The sequence below is a fragment of the Lissotriton helveticus genome, chromosome 4_1 (assembly GCF_964261635.1).
Source record: "Lissotriton helveticus chromosome 4_1, aLisHel1.1, whole genome shotgun sequence".
Lineage (NCBI taxonomy): Eukaryota > Metazoa > Chordata > Amphibia > Caudata > Salamandridae > Lissotriton > Lissotriton helveticus.
In genome coordinates, this window is record NC_136063.1 from 70,099,058 (window position 1) to 70,111,094 (window position 12,037).

The 12,037-nt window shown below is 47.2% G+C and overlaps 1 protein-coding gene across 1 annotated transcript in view; it reads left to right on the top strand.

Annotated features, from left to right (window-relative positions):
* LOC144827873 (uncharacterized) overlaps positions 1-12,037 on the top strand; it is a 448,943-nt gene that overhangs the window by 216,278 nt on the left and 220,628 nt on the right. The window lies entirely within an intron of this gene.

Consider the following 12,037-nt stretch of genomic DNA (forward strand, 5'->3'; position numbering starts at 1 on the left):
ATTAATGCTATGAACACATTTCTAATAAACCACAATGCTAGAAAAATATGATCAAAAAAACAATTTAAAATGATATTTGCAAAAATTTACAATTTATTCAATGTTAAAAAACAGTACTTTCGTACACAATTCAAGTGCCATAAGATACAGTTAAAATTGTGTCAATACACATGAAGAACAGTTAAAAATACAAAGTTGTCGACGCAGCGTTTCGGTTTGGTTATAGCACCTTCATCAGGACAAAGTTCTTATAAAGAAATGGAGTTCTTTCAGTCTCAATGAATCAATTTGAGGTTTTCTTCTTGTGTTAATTCGCGTCACCTTCCAGAGGATAGGCACGGTTAGTTGGATGTCAGGGTGATTCTATATCGTACCCATTCCTTTAAGTATGAAGTGCCTTTATTTTCTTGCAGAGGTCAAAGGAGCCACCATTTTACAATGATGCAGAGCTGGTACCTCGTGGTTGAGAGAAAAATGTAAACGCAGCTTGTGGCTGGATACTTCTGATAATTGCGCTATTTGATGGGCACTTTTAAGTGTTTCCGCGTCTTCCTTCAATTTGTCTTAGACACCTGAGTTTTATGAATTTCTCCAGCTCTGACTTAGAGTTTGCGGCCTCCCTTCTCCATTCGTACCTCATCTTGTTGGAAAGCATTCCAACAAGACGAGGTACGAATGGAGCATATTAGGGGCATATGTGCTATATCTGCTTCATCTGTGAGGATCACCCCCTCTGCTGATTTCACCTCAATAACCTGCGTTATACCCCGCTTCCCCCTCAGCACCCTTGCAAGGACCGAGCTTGGCCTATCCCCCTCTCCTTACCTGCGGGTCTTCGCATACTTTCCCATGTGCTGGATCTCTCTGTCCGCCCCCTCATGGTACTCTACTAGCAGTGCCTTAATCTCCTCATCTAACTCACTGACGTGGTCTTTCCTCTGCCGTTCCTCTAGCAACCCTAATTGTCTCTCCAAGTCTGTTAATCTTCGTCTAATGGATTTGAGGACCCCCAAGTGTTTGGACATTACTATGCCCCTAATATACAGCTTAAATGCCTCCCTTACTGTTTGGAAGTTGTCCAGGGAGCCAATATTCGACTCAAAGTACACGTCAATGGCGTCAGCAAGTTCCCCTTTAAAAAGTGGATCCTGGAGCGAATAAGGCGAGAAGCGCCACGTAAATGGCTGAATTGATTTCTTCGGAGTGGTCAAGACCAGCAGCAATGGAGAGTGGTCGGAGAGAGTGCGTGGGAGGACCCTACATTCCCGTATCTGCCCCAGCAGGGAGGTAGATGCCAACCAGTAGTCTATACGGGTGTGAATGTTGTGATAAGCCAAGTAGTGTGTGTAGCCACCCTGTACCAGGTTGCGCACTCTTCACACATCATCAAGGTCTAAACTGGTTTTAACGCTGTCTAACATTTGCGCAGCTGCAGTGGGCCTCCGAACGGGGCCTGCCAATCTGTCCAGCGCCGGGTCCCGAACCAAATTCAGATCCCCTCCCCATATGAGCTACGTGCCGCGGCAACTGTGGGCAGCCCTTGCCAACGATGCATAGAACTCCGGGCAATCATAGTTGGGACCATATACATTCACTGTCACCAAGTCCAACCCTTGCCCTCTACATCTAGAGATAACATTACGCCCTTCAGTGTCTGCCCTCCGCAAGTCTAGTGTATACTTTGACTTGGGGTTAACCCATGTAAGCACCCCCTGGCATGCATAGTGAAACCCGCCGATGCAACATAACCCGCAAGTCCTCTGCTGCGCACCATCACACTCCTCTGCGGGAGATGGGTCTCCTGAAGGAGGGCGATGTCAACATGCTGCCTGTGTAAGTAGCGAAGGACCTTTCACAGCTTCCGGTGGTCATTAAGAACCCTGAAATTCCATGTGAGCTCTCTAACACTATCTACTCACTTGGGAACCTGAGCCTCAGCCGCCTCCACCATTCCTGCCGTTACTAGTCATCCTGTATACTTGTTCGCTGCGTGTACCTGCACCATGCACTGCATATAAATCCTGCAACAGTCCCACCCAACTTCTTGCAACCATCCCACTACTCTCAACATTCCCACCCACAGTTGACCTCCCCCAACCTGGTCAAGCAGAGCCCTTGGTCCCCCCTCCCCTCCCCTCCCCTCCAATTCCCCAACAAACATATCCCCCTTAAAACTTCTGTGTTGCACAGGATGCATGGGCAGGGGTCGCTTCATTTTCTATTATAGCGTTTTCGCGTGTTGCTAGTTGCCCTCACCCACCCCCACTGTGCCATTTCTTTCGCATTACTCTGCTCCAAAGTTACTCGTGGTGTCCTTTCAAACATTGTTCACAAGCGTGTCCCGTACGTGCCTCCCCCCTCGGCCTTCAAGCCTGGACTATATCAGTGTTAGCCCACGCTAACAACCCTATCCCAAGTATGACTCAAGCACTATATGATTCAAGAGGTGGTGCCGTCCCATAAAACCTTACAATGTAGAAGTCCACAAACTCCCATTCCCCCCTTCCCTGGCAGGAGGAGAGCAGGTCCAATTGTTCCAGAGCCGCTGCCCTCTACCTCTCACTCCCCCCACTCCACCTTACCCCACTGGTGGCAAGAATTTGCAGTATCAGTCATCAAGCGGGCCACCAGCTGCTTCATCAGACAACAGTCTCTCAGGGTCTTTGTGATGTTCTTTTGACCACCCCTTCAATGCCTGCTGTAAGGCCTTCGGGTCAGTGAACAAGTAAGACTTACCCTGCCTGTTAACCCGCTGGTTTGCCGGGTACAGCATAGCGTAATCGATGCCCAAGTCGCACAGTTGCCTCTTCAACGGGACAAAATGCTTGCGTGCTTCCTGCACCCTAGCCATGAAGTCCGGGTAAATTGATATGTCTGAGCCCTTGTATCGCAGTGTCCCCTTCTCCCTAGGGAGGCGCAATGCCCTGTCCCTATAATTAAGCAGTTTTGCGATAATTGGGCGCGACGGGGCCCCATGCCGCAGCGGGGGGGCCCAGCGAGCGGTGCGCCCACAACAAACAGCAGCGAGAACACACCCTCTCGCAGCAAGATGACTAGCAGCTTTTCTACAAACAGTTCCATGTTCCCGGTAGAGGTCGTCTCTGGCAGGCCCGTGATTCGCAGGTTCCAGCGTCGCGAGCGGGCTTCCAGGTCCTCCGTCTTATCCTGCAGGGTTTGCATGAGTTTCCTCAGTTTTTTGTGATCAGTGTCCAGCTCAGTGTTCGCTTAGTCTACTTCTGTAATCCTTCTTTCCACCAGATCCAGCCTCTCCGCATGTTTGTCGATCCTTTCCGGCATCTGTCCATTCTATAGGTTAGTGCGTCCATTTTCGTGCCTAGTGACGCTATGCTGCTCTGTAAACCTCTCTCCATGAGTAAGCTTCGTATATCCGTGCCTGCGGTGACACTCTCCGCAGTCTGCGTTCTCTCTTTCGCCGCCTCAGCAGCGTCCTGGGACTTTGAGCATCTCTGTTCAAAGGACAGTTTGGCTTGGGTTTTATCTCCTCTACCCATGGCGTCTGACTCTCCGTGCCAGGTGCGTGCGTTCCCAGTGTGCGTTTCAACTGTGTCTGTGGGCGGCCCCTCACGTGGCTACCAGTCCCCAGTGACACTAGGCCCTGTCAGAGGCTGCTGCTGTTCCTCTCTCCTGCACCTCACAGGTCCTCTGTTCTTGCCAGTATCTATGGCCCGCACACTTCTGCTTCTTGCAAGCTCCCACCTGCTCTCAGACGACTATTCCTTGCCGCTCCACAGCCCCTCTGCAGCTCGCTCTACACTGGTTCTGCACTCCACCTCGTTGAGCCTCCCTGGCACTGCTATGACTCCAGCGCTGGTGCACTGTTGCCCGCTATCACTCAAGCACAGGTAAGTCTCTCAGGGAGTTCGGGGGGGGGTGCACAACTACGCCTGGCAGAGGGCCAACCAGATCCCTCCCATGGTACCAGACTCACTATTCGCAGGCCTCCTGGTGCTCTCGTCTTTTCACTCCAGCGCAGGTGTCCAGAGAATGCAGTCAGGCCAGCTGTCTCCTCCACAAAGTCTCGCTCTGTGCATCACCAGTGCTCCACGTCGTACGCCGGGTTGCCCTCAAGGGCCCAGTGTTCATTTGCTGCCCGCACTCCTGGACTCTCAGTGCGCAGTTTGGGGCCACCACCACAGGGCAACCACCTCCTATGGCCGCCCTCTCGCTCCGCCACACTCATGCTTCCATGCTCTCTCGCCTCCGCTCTCCTCTCCACGCCTCACGGCGGGCCCCGCAACACTCCAGAACCCGGGGCGGAGGCTGCAGATGCCGGGAGCAGCACCGTGGTCAACGGGCCCCGCCTCCGACATCACCTCACGACATTTTCACTTTCTCGGCACTCCCAGGGATGGAGGGGGAGGGGGCCAACCTCGCACGCCACATCAGGTGAGCCCGCCGCAGGGCACAGCACTCTCGGGGGAGTTAACTCCCCAAGGACGGGCAATCACCGGGCCAGTGCCGCAGATGGTGCCGCACACACTGCGACACAGCTCAGCCTCTCCTCACACTGTGGTCTGTGGGCCTGCGGCCCACACTTCCTCTGAGCCGCTCGTCGGGTCTACTCCGGGCTCCCGCCACCGAACGCAGGCGGCTCTCCACCTACAAGTAGCGTCGCCCCTCCGCACTCCAGGACGCTCTTTTGCGGACAGATTTCAGCTGAATAATGAAGGATATTGTAGGATTATGAGCACAGTGAGACGGAGCTTGGGGCTCAAGCCGTCATCCTGGTCGCAAGCAAGCTCCGCCCCCTTAGGGCCAAATACTTCTCAATTAGTGTTTGGAAAAGTAAATACAGGCCTTATTTATAGTTTGAAAGACAAGTTTCTCCTTCACAAACATGACTGATATCCCGTCCTCCTTATTGCAAGTGCATTTTATCCTATTGCATATGTAAAAATCAGATGGAATACCTGTCACATTTCTGATGGTATACCCATCGGCCCAACCTTAATTAAGGCCCTAGTGCTCCAACGTGGTGAAAATGGTGACATGGCTTGCTGGGAATTCTGGCACAGACAGGCTCAAAGTTTTCAATGTTAGTTGAACTCGTATTTGTATTAAAAGCCTAGAGAACAATTTATGCATCTGGTTTCCATCAGCAGCTTGGAAATTCAGGAGTAGGTGCAACTCACACCAATGCACTTAAAAATGTTTGTGATGCAGGCTCATACGTTTTATTAGGAGCAGTAGGGTTGTGTAGATCATGATTTATGACTTCAAATGATCTTCCATCTTATTAGTGTTTCCATTATCAGAAAGTGGGAAACAAGTATAGGATAATGATTTAGTGACCAGTGAGGACCAAAGATCTCCCCAAGGTCACACGCATCTAATTGCCCTGTGCCTACTGCTTCCTTAAAGCAAATGAAACTGCTGCTGGTCATTTTCAAGCTGCCAGGACACAGCTCCCAATTCAAGTTAGGTCCCGGCCATGAGCTCCAAGTTCAGATTTGAGAATGATGTCTACTTTTAAGAACCAAGGTGTTGGAGTGTTGAGACACATCACCATGTTATAGTGCTAGGAAAGGAGATGTGGTGCTCAAAGTAAGAGCCAGGCTACTATTTGATTGCTCTGTGAGTACCTTGAGCAGTATAACTTGTCATTATATCATCCCACCTCTAAATATCACATTCTTCTTTCTGTGGTGTAAAGAGGGCTTGCACCATCTTTTACCACTAACACAAATGGGTATATTTACTAAGATTTGGTGCAGTATTGCCATTATAAAAGTGATGCACAATGGCACACATTTTTTATCTAATTTACTTTCCAGTGCAAAGCTGATTTTGTGTTGGAAATTAGCCTGAAAGTTATACAAAGCAACGCCTTGCAGGGGTTTGCATTATTTAGCAATACATGGCTTTTCCCATTCAGCCACCCATTTTGTTCATGACAAACCTGATCTACTAAAAAAAAAGAAGACATGGTGTCTGTTGCGTCAGCAGGCAAGATGCAAGAAGTAGGGGTCTTAAGTGCACTCGAGGACAGGCTGCCAGTAATAGATGGCAATGATGGTTTAAATCATTCCAACTCGTAAGGGGAGGAATCACTACAGATATCTGACAACCCTCTTGGCACAACAAATAGGCAGTGGAGTTGAACTAGTAGTAGTAGTCAGGAAGAGGAGACCCCTGGAAAGCATAATAGGATATCTAGCTCCGGGACAATACCTAAAGAAAATTACCTGCCATGTTATCTATACCACAAAGGCCTGCCATCTCTGGACAACCCCCAGGGGAAAAGCAGTGTGAGGATGCCAACTATGGGAGTATACTAGGAGGAGGGGGCACGAGACATGATCAGCACATCAAAATGCACAAGCGAAATTTCGCTAGCAGTAATATATGAAACAATGATGTTGCACATAGAAGAAAGTCGGACGAAAAGCCAAAAATCCCAAGGCGCTTGTAGAAAACTACAAAAGTTAATCCGGCAGGTGGGTAAATCCTGTTCAGAGATCGCAGAAAGGATTTCTAAAGCCGAGAATCGAACTTCGACTCTTGAAGATGAAATGATTGTACAGAAAGCAGCCATGGATGCGTTGACGACGCAGAGGAAGGATATATCCTGGAAGCTTGAGGACATGGAAAATCACCTCTGGTGCCATAATTTAAGAATTCATGGTGTACCTGAAGGGGTTGAATGATCAGAACCCAGGAAGTATGTGGTGACTTTTTACTGAAGCCTTCCCGGAACTGACACAGTGGATATGGGACATGGAGATTCAACGTGCCCATTGGTTACCCTTCCGGCTGAAGAATCAGGCGAGATCAAATTAATCTAATACGAGACCTGGAGCTATTCTGATATGTTTATTCAACCTTCTGTCCAGACAGGCTCTATATGACCTGGCCAGGCCAGATAGACAGGGAAGAGCGGCAAGAATTGAGTGTTTTGCTCATATAGATTTTTGGCAAGCTACGGTGGAAAAAAGGTGGCACCTACGACAGCTAAGTAGTCCCTTTCAGGACAAAGGCGCACAAGCATTTCTTTTAAATCCAGACAAAGTGAAAATAATATATAAAGATAAGACAAGATTTATTTACATCTGAGCTAAAAGCCAAAGAGAATTTACAAGACATTAAGCCCTAGAGGAAGGAATGTTTGTAGTCCTCTAGGTTCATGCTAAACCGTATTCTAGATTTTTGTTCATGGCTATTACCCTATAGTTATTTGCTTTTTTTAAGTTGTTTTGATTAATAAACACGGTTTGGGGGTATTGGTGAACTGGGGGATAAAGGGGATAGGTGTTCTTTACGAGGCTCTCCATCACTGTAGACTGTTGAGTCTACCAGCCTCTAAGTTGGGGAGGGTAGGAGAGGGGGCCTTCACTGATAGAGGAGACATTCGAGGGGAGGATGGGTGGGCTGTTGGTGTGGGGATGGGGGTGGCTACCACAGGAGGTGGGGAAGGTAGTGTAAAAATTATAAAAAAGCTAGTGCAGAACTTATAAAAGGAAGAGAGATGTTGTTAAGAGAGAAAGGGAGTGTTTTCTGTAGTACTGAACCAGGCTAAAAATGGCATCTTTATTAGTATTTACATTTAATGTGTGAGGCCTTAATGAAAGGACCAAACGGCAAAGAGTGGCATGAGAAATTAGGAATATGTCCCCTGATGTGGTCTGTCTCCAAGAGACACAAGTTCCATGGAGTAAACATAACATACGAAAGGAGTTAGGGTATGAGTTTCTAGTTTGTACCTCTCAAGATACTACCACCAGAGGTGTTGCTATCCTCACCAAGAATAATTTATTAAAAGTAACTAAAAGTCTAGCAGACAAGTATGATCGCTGAGCTATGATTGAGTGTGTAGTGGCTAATGAGAAATTTACAATATGTTCTGTATATGGCTCGAATGATGATGAAACTCAGGTCATTGAATATTTGAATATAGAATTGGCTGCCTGGGCAACTCCCTTGATATTGACGGGGTACTTTAATATTCAATTGGGAGAAGTGACCCATGGGCCGGGGGGAGATAAATATTATGGCAGGAATCCTAGGGTCTTTAAAGCCTTACAACAGCTTATTTACAAACATGGCTTAGTTGATGTATGGTCTAGGTTGAAACATCCAGATCCAAGAAACACACGTTACTCCTGCCCGCATCAAAAGTTATCCAGGTTGGAATCTTTTTTTGTAACCAAAACTTATTTAATAGATGCACATATACAGATTTTTCCCTGAATTACCTCGGATCATAACCCTGTTCTTTTACAAGTTACAATGTATGGTCTGGCACGCTTCCAAGGAACATTTTCCTTTGATAGGAAGTTATTATTAAATGAGGAATTTATTTGTCAACAACAATGGTTAACCAAATTTTAAGCCATAAATTGAAACTCCACCAAATGTGACATAGTTTGGCATGCTATGAAAGTGGGGCTCCGGGAAGATATATTGAGCTTTGGGTCACATGTACAAAAATAACTTAGGCAGCATTTACTGGGGCTATACGATAAGTTACAATGTGCTGAACACGCGTTGATAGAGGCGGTTTAGGGGAAACTTGACACTACACAGGTACAAACTGAGGTTACATGCTGTAAAGCCAGGATAAATGAGGAGTGGGCCAAAGACATAGCAAAGAAATATCATCTTTTCAGGAGAGAGTGTTATGAGTTTTGTGAGGCAACTGGTAGATGCTTGGCCAAGAAAATTAGATGAAAGGAGGCTAAAAATACCATTACAGCAATTGAGGATTTGATTGGCAATATAGTAGAAAGACCAGAAGAGCGTTTGACTGTGTCTCCTGGGAATTTTTATGGGCAACTATGAGGTGGCATTGGTTCGGAACTGGATTTATCCAGGCAGTTAAAACTATGTTTATGGACTGGGTAGAGCTGAGCGCCCCCGTCTTGCGAGGGACAAGGTCAAGAGAGACAATTTGATACACTTTAGATTAAAATAAAGTATATATGCGCTCTTAGTAGCTCCCATTATCACTCCCCCCCTCACCCATCTGATTAATGCCTCATTCCAACAGGGATCCGTCCCCCCGAGCTGGAAAGCAGCAACGGTAAAAGCGCTCCTTAAGAAGCCCTCCCTGGACCCAGGGGATTTGGCCAATTACAGACAAATATCCCTCCTCCCTGGAACCAGCAAGATCGACGAGAAACTGGTGAACAAGAAACTTTCCCAGTTCCTGGAATCAAATAACCTGCTAAAAAATTCGCAGACTGGTTTCCGCCCAGGACAGGGCACTGACATCGCTCTCCTGGCGGCGGTGGAGGAGGCCAGGGCACTACTGGACGAAGGGGGATCAGTGGCAGTGATCCTCCTTGACCTAAGTGCGGCCTTCGACACCGTCAACCACCAACTCCTGATCAAACGGCTCAAAAAGGTAGGAGTAGGAGGTACTGCTCTTTCCTGGCTCTCCTCCTTTCTGGCCCAGCGATCCTTTCAGATATGGGAAAATAACACCTGCTCCTCCGAAACACTCCTCCAGTGTGGGGTTCCTCAGGGCTCCTCCCTGAGCCCCACACTGTTTAATATATACATGGCTCCATTGGAGGAGATCGTCACCCCGTTCGGAGTGAGCATCATTAGTTACGCGGACGACACACAACTTGTCGTCTCCCTTTCCCACCCCAGTAAACAACCGGCGGACCTATTCAACTGCTTAACGCATGCACAAGGGTGGATGAATAATTCAGATTTAAAACTGAATGGATCAAAGACGGAAATCCTCCTTCTGGGTCAGAAAGGATCCATCTTCCCCATGGACGTCTGGCCACCCTGTCTAGGTCCCCCCCCTGACCCTAAACAAGAAGTAAAAAGCCTGGGAGTATGGATCGAAACTGATCTCTCATTCACCACGCAGGCAAAAAAAGTAGCCGGTACCTGCTTCGGACTACTGAAATCTATGAGAAAGATCCTGCCCCTACTTCCACCCATATCCCAAAGACTTCTTGTTCAAGGCCTCATACTCTCCAGGCTCGACTACAGTAATGCAGTCTACCTGGGTGCACCCGAGGCAACCTTAAGCAAACTTCAGAAAATCCAGAATGCGGCAGCCCGGATCCTCACCAACACCCCCGCCAGAGCTTCAGCCAAACCGGCTCTTAAGCACCTGCACTGGCTTCCAGTGAGGGAACGCGTAACTTTCAAAGCCCTTTGCTTAGCACATAAGCTACTGCAGAACCAAGGCCCTCCTATACTGAGGAAATTCATAAAGCCCTACAAAGCCCTTAGACCCCTGCGATCAGACACGGAAGCCCTTATCACTCTGCCCAGATTCAAGAAAGCCCGCTCGGGCGGAAGGCGCTTCTCGGTTCATACCGCGCACCTCTGGAATGCTCTTCCCCGGGACCTGAGAAAAGAACCCAACTACCTACGATTCAGGAAACGGCTCAAAGCCCATCTGTTTCCGTAATTCTTATCCCCTCCCTGCTGAATTCTGTCCTTCCCTCCCCTCCGACGCCGAATCCACAGAAGTAAGGGTCTTCAGCGCTGGGATACCTAAGGGTGACTACGCGCTTTATAATTTTTTTTAATAATAATAATAATAATATGTGCAGATCCCCAAATTCGCCGGTCTGTGCGTGGCGACTTGAATTGGACCCCATAGTAATATCAAGGGGTACCCAACAGGGCTGCCCCTGCTCTACTCTATTATTTATGTTATATATTAACCGGCTCCTAAACTTACTGGAATATAGGCTAAATACACAACTAAAGAGTCTCAGGCAGAAGCGGGTTAATATATTAGCGTACGCAGATGATATAGCAATAGTTTTGCCGGACCCTGCTACCACATTGTTAGAAACGGAATACTTATCATAGATATAGTGGATGAGCTCAGGCTATACATTACATTTGGCCAAGACACAGGTTATATGTACAGACCAAGCACACTTTAATGATCCGAGAGTGTTGAAGGAGGCAACATATCTGGGGGGGTGTTTGAATGCGTGCCTTGACACAATGGTTCTATCCAATTGGGATCCTATGTTACACAAGATTAAAAAGTAATTAGATAGGATGAAAGGCCTACACTTGTCAATGCTGGGAAGATGTAATGTCTTTAAAATGAATATTATCCCAAAGGTCCTTTATTTTTTTCAGGGCGGTCCCACTAGAAATTGCAGGGAAACAGAATCAGAAATTACAATCTATATGTAGTGGCTTCTTGTGGGCTCAGGGTAAACCCTGCTGAGCTATGAAATTTATGACCTTCCGCAAGTACGAGGATGCTGGGCGGTTCCGAATTTTCAGTATTACTATTGGGCATGTTTACTACTACATATGGGAAACTTATTAGTTGGGGAGAAAGAGGAAATTGTAGATGAAATACTGCATATTTTCAAGATATTATTGGATTCTACAGCAGAGAGAAGTTTTTTTAAGATTCTTGAGTCCAGCTATTACAAAAAAACGGGTTTCAAGGTGGTCCAGGCAGCTCATAAGGCTTGGCTTCAGATTCGGAGATATCTGCAGATTGGTAGGATTAATTATTACACCCCCACGGATACTCCAGCTCTACTTCCCTCTATTTTTTCGGATGGTATTATGAATAGATGGAAATGTAAAGGCATTCAGATTCTAGGAGCCTTAGTAGAAAGCAGTGGTGTTAGGACATACGCTTTGTTAATGTCTAAGTATGATCTCCCTAAAGGAGACTTTTCAACTAAGACGCTAGATTTGTGACTATTTGAGTAAAAGAGGCGATGTTTCACGCCTAGCACATAAAAATAACTTACTAGAGGTAGTAAAGGGACGGGGGAGGATTTGGGTTTTATACCAAGCACTTATTGAAATACAAAACAATGATGTAGAGGAACAGAATGCTAAATGGAACACCAGGCTGTCCCTCGGAGGAAATATCCTACAAGAATCTATCATATTAGCTGATAAACTTTTAATCTCCTCTAGTCTCAAAACTCACCAGTACAAGACCATGTTTAATTTGTATTACACACCTGCAAGAACTGCTTGCTTGGGGGGGGGTGAATGACGATAAGTGCACTCGGTGTGGAATGGATCAGGCAGACATAGTCCATATGTCCTCTCCATG